At 39.0% G+C, this 15,595-nt stretch overlaps 1 protein-coding gene and 1 non-coding gene across 2 annotated transcripts in view; both read right to left on the reverse strand.

The window, feature by feature from the left end:
* The window catches only part of ANO3 (anoctamin 3), a 460,260-nt gene that overhangs the window by 150,670 nt on the left and 293,995 nt on the right, over nt 1-15,595 (reverse strand). The gene's annotated exons all lie outside the window — the stretch shown is intronic.
* LOC142447693 (small nucleolar RNA SNORA21) lies at nt 5,086-5,222 on the reverse strand. The gene has a single exon (XR_012784354.1). It is a non-coding gene; the product is annotated as a small nucleolar RNA SNORA21 (small nucleolar RNA).

Genomic DNA, 15,595 nt, shown 5'->3' on the forward strand with positions numbered 1-15,595 from the left:
GTTACCAGGAGAGACCAGAACCGGACGATGGGCAGCATGCTTGGTAAGGCAGCAAGGCAGTGAGGTAGACGAAGGCCTTCCGTGAGATGATTGACACAGTGACTGCAAAACTGGCTCAAACCGAGGAACAATTGTGAGGAGGGGGCAGCACAGATCAATGTTCTTTTCCTGCTGTGCATAGGAACTGTCTTGAAGGCACCTATCCACAGAATTAGTTATGTACGCCTGCCTAAAAGGGAACAAACCTGCTGGGCAGCTTAAATAAATGAACGTCGACTTGCATATATTTCTACAGTTTGGAATTCAGTTGTGGTTCAGAGGGTCTTTTGCTTGTAACCAAATATCAGCTTGCTGTGCTCTTATCTGTAACCTCAACTGGGAAGAATCTACATCCAAACTCACTCACGGTGTGGGCAGAATTCCTCCCTTGAGGTTGAAGAGTAAGTGCTTCTGTTTCTTTATGGAGTCACATCGAGGCCATCCGCATCTCATAGAGGCCAATCACACAGTTCCTAGAGGCCACTGCTGAGCCCTGTCATCTAGATGGTCCCGTGACGGCTGCTTTCATCATTAAGTTAGCAAGGAGGGCTTCCATAGTCACCTAGTAAGGTGGTGTTTGTATTACGCAGTATATTCCCAGGAGTGGCACCCATCACCTTTATGGTGTTCTAATGTTCAGAAGCAGGTCATATGTGTTGGAATTATACATGTATGTGAACATCAGCAGCAGAGACTCTGGGAAGTCATTCTAGAGTCTTAGTGTTAGACATTCACTTAGCCATTGGAAAAGGAGCCTAGGTGTCACACGAGTTAAGTGGTATGAGCTGGAATTGAATGGGCAGCAATGAGTTTGGATTAAAAAAAATCAACCATAAGGGATAAAACAAGTCCTGAAAATATATGATACTATCAAATATCACTATGTCAGAAGCCTGGCAAAACTTTCTACATAGATTTAACTTAAATTTAGATTATAATATATATTAATTTCTGCCAGTGACCAGTTGGAAATGAGATAAAGTAATAAAGTAAATAAAATAAAATGCTCCTTTAAGAATTTACTGAACATTTGGGGGGTGAAGACACACTAAAGGATCAAATTTTAACTTCAAAATAAGATCAAATGTCTCCTTATTATAAAAGAGTTGGGAGATTTTACTTTGAAGGTACTTAAAAATATCAGGAATGGACTTTCAATGCTTTGCTAGTAATGTTGCCTACCACACTGCCCATTGGGAAGCTCTCTCAGCATATAAACAAAATTGTCTTATAATAAATAATATGTATTCAGGAAACAGATTTGAAACCTTGGTATGAGATTCAAGTAAAATATTCCTAAAAATATGACACTTCTATGTATCATTATTTGGATGAATGATTCTCATAAAAATACACAAAAATCTATGCAAAGCAAATCTCTAAAAGGCCCCACGGAACTTACAAGATAGGTTGGAATTGTGAGGCTGGCATTTAAAACACAGAAATACAAAGTTAGCTGCATACATAGGTATTTGGGAGCATTTAGCCCAAGGAAATTTGCAGATCATGCAATTGTGGGCTTTCATATGAGCACCTTTCTGTGTGTAGCATTCCAGGATTCAATGGCAACTGAGTCCAACAGCTCAGTCTGAAAAAATCGTTTCAGGACACCTCGGTAGTAAGAGTATTTGAAATATTAAGATTCTCCCTTCCTTTGGTTCCAGATTCATAACAGATAAAAGACAGACACTTCTTTAAAGCTCAACACAGTGAGGTCAAATTAGACAAGAAAACATTTAGATCATTTTCATTTTTGCAAATTAAAAAATCAATTGCAGATTTAAAATATAGAAAAGAGGACTTTTTTTTTCTGAGACATAGGAATGGCTCAGAACTTCAATCTAAGGTTATTGTTTCATTTGAATACATAAGTTGAAATGGAAGTTATCTAGATCAAGGTATCAACAGCGTCTCTGAGTATACTTATGAAAATTATAAAAATCCATGTGTATTCCCCCAAATTCACTATAAAATATTAGATATTATTATAATCACATACCCTGGGCAAACAGAAAGTAAATATCCCATGACCTAATTAAATGTATTAGCGGTGGCAAAAAATATAAACTCTAACCTTTCTTCCTTACATTTGCAGAAAAGATATTGATCATGGCAGTGTAGCTTATGTCCCACTTTGTATTCTCATAAATGCTCTATCAATAAGATAAGGGATCCAGGAAGAAGGGTTACTAAACAACAATTTCACAAATGTCCTGAAACAGATGATCTTATAAGTTTGCTTACAGATGCTCTCTTCAGAGTAAAATAGAGGTTATGTAGAAAACATAGCCTTAGTTATCTCCAGTGTCATAGTTAGTCTTGTTGATAAAAATGTAGATATTTATAAAGAACGAAAAGAAAAAAGATAAACTTCTGGAGGTCCATAAAGTTGTCATGCAAGATCAAGGACTTGACATTTTTTGTGTGTGTACAGACGTCTATAATATTAGCAGATTAATTTTTATAATTGTATGTATTAGTCTGGGTGAACTAGAGAAACAAATCTAGAGAGATTCATATGTGTATAACAAAGAGTTGTATATACGAGAACAATTGAATATTGAGAAAACAGCCCAACCCAGTCCAGATCAAGTCCATAAGTGAGATATTAACCCATATATCTGATACCAATCTATAAATTCCTCTTCAGAATTACAAAACACATGCAATGATGTTGAATGCAAGAAGATCACAGGCCAGTGAGTGGAAAGTCTTGTGAATCCGGTGGCAGTAGCAGTACCTCAGCACCCGCAGGGGTCTCCACATGTGGCTCCTTCAACTCTAGAGCTCTAGTGTAGCTCCCTCTGTCTTGTCAGCAAGCAAGTCTTGCAGGGAGTGAGTATGTATTCCACCTCCAGCAAGCTATCTATCTCCTCAGTACCTCCAAAAGGGGTCATCAAGCTGCGACCTGAGTGACAGGCTAAACTCCACCCCCTCTCTTAAGTCTCAAATTGACAACAGAGTATGTAAATACTACATTGTAGAAGAACAAATCTACATAAAAACAGAGTTTTCTCATTCTTCTTTGGTCAGGGAAAACAGTTGGAGGAAAACACACATGGTTTTTTATTCAAATAATTATACACACAATTTCAGGGAGCGCGAAAGTCCTCGGAAGTTTCTGTGTGAGCCTCCTTTTAGGTCCATGGACACCGGTAAAGAATTTCTGACTCCGTCTTGGAATCCTCCCAGGTCTAGGAGTATTTGCTTTTGTAAACTCTCATAAAGATAAAGTTAAATTCCTTATGGAACATTTTCCAAGCATACTGAAGTCCTAGGGTTAAAATAACAGCTTGACCTTCTGGATGTAAATAAAAAATGTTCATTAATGAAGATATCCATGGTTTTTTCCTCCTCTATTAATCTTTAAATTTTGGATACCATGAAAGAGAATACACAATAGCTCCTCATGTTTGAAACAAAAGCAAGTGGAGAGTGCTTCATTTGCCAAGAAAGCTTGGCTTATAATTGGAATTATTGAGCTGGAGTTTCATCTTTACTACTTCCTCACCTTTGTTCCTATTGACAAATCACTTAATTAAAATTTCATCATGTTTGTGCATAAAATGGCATTAATAAAACTGGGATATATCCCTGGAAAGGTGAAAATGGTAGCTGATAAATGTGAATTCACAAGGGAGGGAGTGGTTCCTCTAAGGTGCTAGATAAAGTCCAGATGTCACATGAAAGTGTTTAGACAAGATACAATGGGGCATTGTTCCTCATACCATAAGCTTGTATTTTTCAGTAGATATATAGCACCCATTCAGAGTTTCTCTCTGTAGATTGTACTCTTTCTAAAACTAAAAACTGCCATTTCCAAATAACATTTACTCTAAAATACCAGGTGCCATGTGCTTTGCATATTGTTTTTATGCACCTTAAATTAAGATTATGTTTACTAATTTTTGAGGTGTTATGGTGTTTCTTAAAATATTATTCTATATAGTGGCACTATTCACCGTGATCAAAGTAGAAAGAATGTGAACCTAAATGTCCACCAATGAAACAATTCATGTCCTCAATTGAGTAAGCCTCTCGTGAAGCCCCTCTGGCCAGGGGTCTGGATAGCCTTCGCTAGCAGAGTATATTGGAAAGTGGACTAATGCAGATATAGCTAGGTTAAACTTTAATACCTTAACAATGTATCTCCCTTTGACCCATTACATTTTTTATTCTGTTTTTTATTATTTCTGGTTATCTTTTAGACTGAGATTTTTTTTCTATTTTATATTGTTAGTGTTACTAGGGTTTTTATTTTTGCTCTTTTTATATGTTTTTCTCTATATCAAATCCAAGATACAGAAATCTATAGGGAAAGTTACTGGATTTATAGTTTCCTGGAATTATGGCAAGGGAATATGTGTTAGGGTTTCCCCTAGCCAATGCACAGGGAATAATAATGAGTACAAGAAATAACATATTCTAAAATTGATGTCAGTGATGGTTGCACAACTTTTAATATGTTCAAATCGTTGAACTGCATGATATGTAAATTACATGCCAATAAGACAGTGAACATTTTTTTAAAACAAAGTACTCATAATGCTACATTGTGGATGAATCGTCAAAATATCATGCTAATTGAAAGAGGTCAGTCATAAAGTTCAAATATTTCATGAATTCAGATATACAGCTTATAAGACAAATTTATAGAGACAGAATTAAGACTGGTGATTGCAGGGATGGGGGAAAGGGAAATTTCGTACAACTGCATAATGGGTGTGGAATTTCCTTCTAACTTTATAAAACTGTTTTAGAACTAGGTAGAGTTGTTGACTAAAAACACCCAACACATTGCCATTGAGTCAATTCTGACAAATAGCAACCCGATAAGACAGAATAGAATCATCCCATGAGTTTCCAAGACTGTAAGTCTGTATGAGACCAGAAAGATCCACCATTCTCCCATGGAGTAAGCGGTGGGCTCAAACCACTGATCTTTTAGGTAGCATCCCAACATGGAACCAACCCATCACACCACCATTGCAAATGCAATAAATACCACCATGTTGTTCACTTTTTTTTTTTTGTATTTTTTTTTTAACTTGTCACACCACCGATTGAAGCTGAACAACACAAGATGCTGCCGCTTCACCCATAAGTGTTGTTTTTTAATCTGCCCCTTTTTGACGGCTCAGTGGGTCACTGGCAAAAGGCCCAATGAGTGCTTTTAAAAGGGGGACATGTTGTTCACTTTTAAATGATCGATTTATGTCATACAAATTTCAACTCAATTAAAAATAGACATAAAATCCAGTTATCTACTCTATAATAAACCAACAGCTGAGATAATGTAATTGAGCCATGGGGCTTTAGCCCCTGGAAGGTCTTATCAGCAAGCTATTCAGGTTTTTATGGATAATTTCCATATCCCTGTATGCAGTAAGCTCTCATTTTATCTGGTTAAATTTTGTGAACGTTATTCAAATTTTTAAAAAAGTAAAATTATGCTTTGGTTAAAATGCACCTATGGTGAACCAATAAATGGAATTTAGCCTAATCTGTATTGATTACTTATTTTCCTTGACAAAACCTGAGAATCAGAGAAGTTGGTCAAAGGGAAGTTTGGTTTGTGGAAAGGGAAGAAGGAAATGCCCTAAGGATGTTGGGTGGTAGTGCCCTGGGTATATAAGGTTCAAGTTGAATCATTTCCAAGGACTGCAAATAAGGAGAGGAAGACTGATCCAGACAACAAGGGCATGAGTGTGAAAGACTGCTATTGACTCTTATAGGCTCAGAACTGAACTTGCTCAGGCTGTTCCAGCATAAAAAGTGGAACTCTCCTTAAGACTGTAGTATAATTTTTAAGCTGGAAAGAGGAAATAGGCAAAACATTCTTTTTCAAAATAGAAATAACAGAGTAGTTGTGGTCATGGCATTAGATTAGAAGCCATTAATATTTTATTTACCACTGATTAGTGCAAATCTTTTCTAATTCACCAAACTTAGAAGCTAAACACAGGTTATAATTCTGATGAGGAATTAAAAGATCATTAAGTCATTAATTTTATTTTAGCTAGTATGTATCATCTTCAGAATTGCCCACCCAAATCCTTTCCAAAGCATTTAGTATCAGGCAGTGATATCATGCTAATTAACCAAAAAGGGGAAAAATCAAATTTTAGGCAAAGTAGATTACAGCACTCAGGTAGATTTAACCTTTATTACCCTTAAAAATAAGCACATGCAAATTCACACACAGGCACAGGAAAGCATACTTGCAGTGACTTTAACTACTTTAAGCTTTGTGCTCCACCGCTTGTCTGTCAGTTTGTTGTTCTGTGGTACCAAGTGTATAGCTGTGATGCTGGAAGATATGTCACTGGTATTTCAAATACCAGCAGGGTCACCCAAAGTGACCAGGCTTCCGGAGAGCTCACAGACTAAGAGCAGACAAAGAAGAAGGACTTGACTCCCTAATGCAGAAGGAGACACGGAAAACTTTATGCATACCTTTCAAATGTAGTCAGCTACAGAGGGCCTAAGGAGTGGCACATAATATTTTCTGGGATAGTCCCAGAGGATGGGCCCTTAAACGAGGAGGGTACTCAAAATGTGACCAAGAAGAAACTGATTTCTCAGATTGGAGTCAACCTTGGTGACATGAATCCAGTAAAGCCTGTGGGAGTTGAACGTTCAGGATCTTCATTTGTGGATGAGGTACGACTTAAGGTAAGAATAAAGAGCTAAAAGTCTGCTAATGACTACACCTTGGAATGTGCCAAGTATGAACCTAGGAAAATTGGAAGTCATCGAAAATGAAATGGAAAGCATAAAGATTGATATCCCTGGCATTGGTGAGCTGAAATGGAGCAAAAAACAAAACAAACAAAACAAAGCCTATGGTGTACTATGGCAGTGATACTACAATCAAAAGGAATGCCTTGACATTAATTGTCAAAAAGGACATTGCAAAATCAATCAATGCTGTCATCGATATGATTATATCTAGCCACCTTAAAGGAAGTCCTTTCAATACAAACATTATTCAAACGTATGTACCAACCACAAAAGCTAGGGAGGATGAAATGGAACATTTCCACCCACGACTTCAGTCAGAAATTGGTCAAACATGCAATCAAGATGCATTGAACATTTTCAGGGATGGGAATGCAAAGTCGGAAACGAAGAGGAAGGGACAGTCGTCGGAAAATATGAGCTGGGTGATAGAAACAATGCTGGACATTGGATTATGGGATATTTTGCAAAACCAACAACTTGTTCAAAGCAAATCTTTTTCAACAACACAAAAGGTGACAATGCAAATGGACATCTCCAGAAGGAATACACAGAAATCAAATTGCTTCCATCCGTGAGAGGAATGGAGCCTTGGCGGTACAGTGCTTACCTGATGGATTGGTATATGAATTGTCAACAGTTTGTAACCACTAGCAGTTTCTTGGTAGAAAGACTGAACTTTCTACTCCCATAAACCTCCTAAACCCACAGAGGTTCACTATGAGTCAACATTGCCTACATGGCAGTGAGTTTAGTTTTGTTTATGTGGGAAAATGACAGAGAAATTCACTATCAGTAGCTAAAAGCAGGTAAAGGGCTGACTGTAGAACAGAACATCAATTGCTCATATGTAAATTCAAGATAAAGCTGAAGAAAATTAAAACAAGTCTAACAAAATGAAAATATATTCTTTAATCTATCGCACCTGAATTTTGAGAATATCTCAAAAACAGATGTCAGAAGACCTGATGAGCTGTGGGAAGATATCAAGACCATCAATCATAAAGAAAGCAAAAGTCGTTAAAATGACAAGAAAGAAAAGATCCAAGTGGATATCAGAAGAGATTATGAAGCTTGCTATTTATTGCAGAGTAGGTAAAGCAAATGGAAGAATAGATTAGGTCAAAGAGATGAACAGAAAATTTCAAAGAGCAGTTTGAGAAGATAAAGCCAAATAATATAATAAAATGTCCTAAAAAAAACTACAATTAGGACACTACAAGGGAAGAACAGGCTCAGCATACTTTACACCAACAAAACCCAAGAAAAAAGTAAAGCCATTAGTTGTAATATTGAAAGAGTCTATGGACAAAATATTGACCAATACAGGAAGCATCGAAAGAAGTTGCTAAGGATACACACAGTCACTGTACCAAAAATAACTAGTCAGCATCCCCCCATTTCAAGAGGTAGCATATAAGCAAGAACCAATGGTGCTGAAAGAAGAAGTTCAAGCTGCCCTGAAAGCATTAGCCAAAAAGTAAGACTCCAGGAACTGACGAAATAGCAATGGCAATGTTTCTACACGCTGATGAAGCACCGAAGCGCTCATCCATTCATGCCAGGAAATTTAAAAGACAACACCTTGACCAAGTGATTGGAAGAGATTCATATTGGCAGTCATTCCAAAGAAAGGTGACTCAACAGAATGCACATGTTATAGACTAGCTTTTCTTTCCCTTTAGCTCTTTCTTTTCCCTGTGTGGGATGGAGTGCAACCTAGTGTTAAAAGCTTTGGAATTAGACCTCGATCTGAATTCTAACTTTACTTCCTACCTACCTCTGTGTGATTGACCTTTAATATTCTGTGTTCACTAGTTTCCTCATTGGTAACATAGGACTCATATTCCATTAATTTTATAATCTCTGTTGTTATTAAGGAGTCCTGGTGGTGTAATGGGCTACTATTTGAACTGCTAGCCAAAAGTTTAGTGTTCAAAAACCACCAGCTCCTCTGGGGAGAAAGATGAGACTTTCTACTCCTGTAAAGATTTAGAACATGGGACTACCCCGGGGCAGTTCTGTGATGTCTTTAGGGTCACTATGAGCGAGAATCCATGAGATGGCAATGAGTTCGGTGCCACCAAGGGATTCAAAATCCTACTCACCTTACAGGGCACAGTGGACCTTTCCCTGCACTGGAATCTTTACACAACGAGCTTAGGTGGCACAGTTGTTAACACTCAGCTGTTTATTTGCTTCACAAAATAAAATTGAAAACTCAGATGTGGAAATCTGTTGTCAGAACTATGTTAGGTTTGGAGGTATGGGACAGTTCTGCTCTGTTGGGCTCTGTCCTCTGTGGTTACTGTGGGTCAGAACCCAACTCACCAGCAGTTCTCGGGGAGCCGATGGGCAGCTCGGGGTTCAGAATTCGGTACTTATAAACAAATACTTAACTAGTGTTCTTCTGTACTAGTTACAAGTTTTGAAATAAATAAAAAATCATGAACACGACAAACAACATGGCCCTTGTACTCCAGCTATGGAGATGAGCAACCTGTTATACCTAGAAATTATTAGTATACAAGATTTCAGGAAAACATGGTTGTGATCAAATTATACGTTGAGTAAACACGTTTTAAAAGTTAGGGAACCTGCTTTCTTAACTGTTTTAGGGAGAGAACACCCTTAGGGAGTTGGATGGACACAGCAGCTGCAACAGTGGGCTCACACATAGCAATAATTCTGAGGACGGGCTCAGACAATGTTTTTTCCCATCATCCATAGGGTAGCTGTGAGAGCCAACCAGACGGCACCACCCAACCACTACTGTCTTAATGTGCTTTTAGCCTCCTGAGACTAAGAACCACCATGGTGTCCAAATAAAGAATGAAATGATATGTTCGTTGAGACATATTCCTTGGAGGCATTGGAAGTCAAACAATTCCAAGTAGCTGAAGGGCCATACAAACGTGGTGGGCACAACAGTGGCAACCACATGAAGTCACGGTGAGCTAAGATCCTCACGCAGCACTTACGAAAATTGCTCATTTTAATCTTTTCCACTAAAAGCCTCCAATTCCTGTCAGCCTATTTTGACCCACTACCATATAAAAACCCTACACACATGGATGACATATCTAAAGACCAGGCTTGTCGCAACTGCTAGCATCTCTCCTCTTTGGCCCTGCCCCCGAGCCCATTCCCTTTACAGAATGAAAATACTGGCTTCAGGGTCAAAATGCCATTCGCTGCCATCAAACCCTAAGGCCCCGTGTTAAGATGCGAAGTCTCCTGAAGGCGGTGCCCCCAATATCTTCTTGGTACTAAAGGAAGGATTGTTTACCAAAAAAGGATCAAAATAAATTTTAAAATCTATGAACTCAGAAATCTTGTGAGTGCCATGACAAGGTTTATATTTTTTGCAAATATAGCTTTCAAGAGCATTGGCTTCTCATAAAGAGAAACAAAATAAAATAAACGAAGTGCTAGATATTACACAATCCAGGGGGTCTCTTTTGGGAATCCTAAACTCATCTCCTTCCAACATTTAATTACACCATGTGGGTTTGGTTGTTGTTAACAATACATTTCACAAAGACTACTTGTTTTATTGCTATGCATACTTCTTTTCAGAAATGGTATCAATATACATTTTTAGATAACACAGCAATACAAAGATAACTCAATTATATGCAACTTTTATGCGTAAAGATGTGAACATTTGAAGTCAGATGATTTCTAAGTAGACAATCTTGGAACTAAAAGTCAGAAAAAGGACAGTAAATGCCTAGATCGGTAAGTATTCTACAATGTAAATTAAAGCGACAAACCAAACCCTAAGATACTCAGTATATTCAAGACACAATAAGTGTATGGGATTGAACCCCTTTTGTTTATTTTTAAAAATCATATTATTGGGGGCTCTTACAACATTCCATTCATACAACTTTCCGTATATCAAGCTTATCTGTACATATTTTGCCATCATCATTTTTTAATCATTTACTTTCTATTTGAGTCTTTGGTATCAGCTCCTTTTTCCCTCCCACTTTGGAGAACCCTTGATAAATTATAAATTATTATTGTTTTCATATCTTACACTGACTGCTCTCTCCCTTCACCCACCTTTCTGTTCTTCATCTCCCCCCAAGGGGGGGGGGATGGCTGGATTATGCATCGATCATTGCAGTTGGTTCCCCCTTCCCTCTCTCCTTCCCCACTTTCTCCCTACCCTTCTTGTATTGCTACTCCCATTTCTGTTCCTGAGGGGTTTATCTGAACTAGATTCCATGTGTCCTGAGTTATTATCTGTACCAGTGTACATGCCCTGGTCTAGACAGAATTGAAAGGCAGGACTTGGGTCATGATAGTGGGGAGTCAGGAAGCCTCAAAGAACCAGAGGAATAGTGTGTGTTTCATCGATGCTATGCTGGCTGCACCCTGGTTGACGCATCCCTTCCTTGTGACCCTTCTGTGAGATGTCTTATTGTCTACAGTTGGGTTTGGGGTCTCTTCTCTGATGCCCCTCATAGTCAAAAATATGTTTTGTTTGTTTGTTTTTGGTCTTCTGGTGCCTGTTACCTGGTTATGTTGACACCTCATGATCACACAGGCTGGTGTGCTTCTTCCATGTGGGCTTTGCGTTTCCCTGCAAGATGGCTGCTTGTTTAACTTCAAGCCTTTAAGACTCCAGATGTTGTATCTTTTGATTGCTAGACCTATATGGGGTCTAGTCCCTCCCTCTCTCTTTTTCCTTCTTGGTTTCCGTCTATCTGGACATGGCAGGCTGGCCCCTCTCTCCAAGCTCTAGGTTTAGTGTTGCTCTCTGTATCACATACTACTGAGGTAGAGGAGGTGTCCGTTTGTGAGTCCCTCTTAAATAGGATATCAGGAGCAATTGTTTTTAATTTATTTTTAAGGTTTGTTTGCCCTGTAGTAGTTTTTCAGAGTAACAACAGATTGCCATGTTGTTTACAAGCGGTTTCCCCATCTTTGCTTGCTCCGCTTCACTTCAATCTGTTCTTATCAGGCATCTGTTATACTTCCCATCTTTCATCTCTAAAACTTGATGGTGCATCTTGTCAGCAAGACTCAAGCAAGGTACTGCCAAGCTCCTTCAAACGCACTTCAACATTCATTTCATGGTGCAGAGAAAAACTAACATTCTAAGATCTAGATCTCTTTTTAAAGTTAGAAGCAATTAATAATTATGAACTTCCCTCTGTCCTATTATTATTCCTCTGCACCCCATCATGAAACCCAAATTGTGGAAAGTAGGAGCGAATGAGCAGAATGTGTCATCTACAAATATAGAAGAAACTGAGGCAACGCTTAGCTATGCACTGTACATTGGATAGTCCCTTGACCCGTATCACTTTTTCTCAGGTTACTGCACAACGCAGTCCTCAAAGTGCTTGGCCCCTCTCTCCTCTTTGCCTTTCTTCGCATTCTTACCCCCACCTCTGTCACTTCTTTCACCTAGAATCAGGCTGCCTGATTCTACGTCAGCCTTCCCACACATTCCCCTGTGTTTTTTGGGAACAATGAATCTCTCAAATCTTCAACTTTCCATTAGTAATCATTTGTAGACATATTTCTTATGGAGCAACTATTATGTGCTAATTTTTTAATGTGTATTTGTCCCCTGATTGCTCACTAATATCACAAGTCCTCTGTCCATCAGGAGGTAGGTATCTGAAGCACAGAGGGGGCCTGTAAGTGGCCGCATCAGAACACAGTGCCTTGTGTCCGAAACCCAAGGGCCAAGCTCTTTACTAGGATATTGGAAGATTTATATCTACAAAAATGTGATGCAAATTATTATCCATTTTAACAGACTATATGATAAAACGGTGGTTCTGTTGGTCAAAACAAGTATCTTCATACTTAGACCAATATGCAACCTTCTAAAGCATGATCAAACGATGGAGGTTTCCAGAGCTTTCATTCCACTTGGACCCGCAATCAACACCCATGGAAGCAGCCGTCAGGAAATCAAATGAAATCATGCACGAAGACAATCGGCTACAAAAGACTGCTCCGAAGTGTTACCAAGCAATTATGTGGGAATGCGGCTTAAGATGTGCATGGCCTGGCTGTGAGGTTTGCCATGGTCAACACACATGAATGTGAAAGCCACCCGATGCATAAGGAAGATGGAAAGAGAATCTATGCCTCTGCATTTGATGTTGATGAAGAATGCTGAATCTCCTGTGGACCAACAGAATGGACCCAATTTGTCACGGAAGAGCAACCAGAATCCTCCTTGAAAGGCAGAATGGTGAAAGTTTGTCTCTGGCCATTTGGACCCGCCCTCAGGACAGTCTGCTGAGTAAATAGAGGGGCCATGTCGAAGGCCCAGAGTAACACTTCGGCTGCAACCACTGGATCCAGTGCAGCAAGGATGGGGAGGATGGGGCTGAAACAAGCAATGCTTTGTGCATTTCACATGGGGTCGCTAGCAGTCAGAACTGACTAGGCAGTCCCTTACAACTATGCCAACCAATCATTCCCTTGATCTTAACTAACAGCACTTTAAAATTCATTTTACTTACTACTCCTATTAGATAAATAGAAGTCCGATATGCTAACATTGTGTTTTCTATACAATGGATTGCCATAACCCCCTTAAGGGTTAAATGGACAGGTTTATTACATGAACTGAACTCGGGAGCATCAGTTTCCTTTACTGTGTTCTATATGTAAGAAGCTAGACATGGAAACCTGAGTCACATGGTAACACAGCTCTAATTGATTTTAACAATGTGTTCATGCCCCTGGCAGCTGCTTAGGCAGCTGACTTCTCATACAAAAGCCTTTGTACATGTGAAAAATGTCACAAAGGTTTGCTTTCCTGGGTATAAGAATAAGACTTCTGACTGAAATGCTTATTGTTCCAGATACAAGCTCCTGTCCACATTTAGCTTATCCCTGACCATTTCTCCCCAAATATCAGATATTTCTCTTGTTCAGAACAGACATTACCTGTTGCCAACCTTGTGCCCTTGTTCCTACCTTTCCTGCAATTTTTCAAATCCTGTGTGTACTGCGGTTATCTTCTTCAACACCCTTTTTATTTTTTAAAGTTCTTTTTTTTTCCCATCCAAATTAAAATGCAATCATCACCTTTTCTGGCAAGACAGGATGGATAACAAAGAAAATGAACGCGAAAGTATTGCTAGAAATAACTCAGAGATGATAACTATACAACAGTGATAGGTAGACAGAGAGTCCTTTTCCTACACCCCTGGGCAAACATCGCCATATGGAGTTCATTCTTCATTGTCCATTACTGTACTGAGTCTTACAGGAGCTCTCCTGGCACAATGGGTTACATGTTGGGTTGCCAGTGCAAGATCTGCCGTTCAAAAGCACCAGCATTTCCAAGATAAAACGCTGAGGCCATCTACGCACATAAAAATGTACAGCCTTTGAAACTCAGGTGGGCAGCTTTACCCTGTCCAATAGCGTTGCTAGGAGTCAGTATAAACCTGATAGCAATTCATTTGGTTTGGAGTCTGGTGTTTCTCATTATAGCCAAGAGGATGGAGAATATTGACTGGCTAGCTTAGGATATGAGATTAAAGTCAGCCTCATTTCACTCACAAGGGAAGGACAGAACAAGTCCATGATACCTTTCTATATAAATACATGTATTTAATTTTAACTTCCTTCATTTGCATTTGGCCAGAAACATTATTAGTGAGAAATGACTAGACATACCTTGAGTTATTTTCCAATGCAAAGAACCTTTGAGTCAAGTATACCTGATACTGGTTCTCCTAAATTTTTCTTATGAGAAGTGAAATTACTGAATTTGTATGCATTTGAAAGAAAAGCTTGGTTTCATTTTCTCCATAAACACTACCTCAACTCTTGATGACAACTTTCCTACTAGAACTTCCCCTCATTTGTGACATTTCCCTAATTCATCTCATTACTTTGCACTCAGTGCACGGGTGAGGATGGCCCTGTGCTGCCAGGAGCTGGTGCGTGATGCTGCTGCGACTAGAGAGAAGCATGATCTATCAGACTAATCAGAGGTTGGTAGTTTTAGGTATTATCAAATCAATTCCAACTCATAGCAATAAATAACGAGACACTGCCTGGTCTGCACCATTTTACAGTCGTTATACTTGCAACCATTGTGGCAGACCCTGTGTCAATCCATCTTTTGGAGGTTCATAGAAGAAGGTTTAATTTAGCAAGGGGGCACAGATAAGAAAAGACTAATTACAAAGTGGGATGATTCTTCAAAGTATTATTTCTCTCTCTCAGTGAAAGAGAATTAAAAATAAATAAAATCACCTATAACCCTCCTAGCCTAAAGATTCATTGCACATATATACAGGTATACACAGGTGCACACACACATAATTATATTATACTTTTGCATTCTAACTTGTTTTTATTTACATTTAGTGTTCCAATGTGATCAAATAATTAACCTCATGTAATTTTTCATATTATTTTCTTGAAGGTAGAATATCTCAGTGATTTCCATGTCACTGTTAGAACACAATATCTGGTCTGTCTACTTTAACACATTTGTATAATGCCAACCCATTTCAGTTGGGCTGCTGTCAGACCATCTCACTTCTGCCCTCGTGCCCTCCCCGCTGCTGTCATATGCAGACGGAACTAACTAACTAACTAACAGCCATCTAATATTCAAATCATCCAGGGCTCCTTTTTTAAAGTCAGAGTAAATCTGAACCCCCTGCGAGTTTGCAAGCTCTCTGAAATGCTGGGCACGGGAACTTCTGTCTAGGTCATCCGGAGCCAGCGTATTGCCCATTCCCGTGCTCCTGGCCCTGAAGACACAGGGGATTCTCAAGGCACCAGGTGGGGCTCATCTGTGCGCATTCGC

This window comes from Tenrec ecaudatus, chromosome 4, assembly GCF_050624435.1.
Source record: "Tenrec ecaudatus isolate mTenEca1 chromosome 4, mTenEca1.hap1, whole genome shotgun sequence".
NCBI classification, from domain to species: domain Eukaryota; kingdom Metazoa; phylum Chordata; class Mammalia; order Afrosoricida; family Tenrecidae; genus Tenrec; species Tenrec ecaudatus.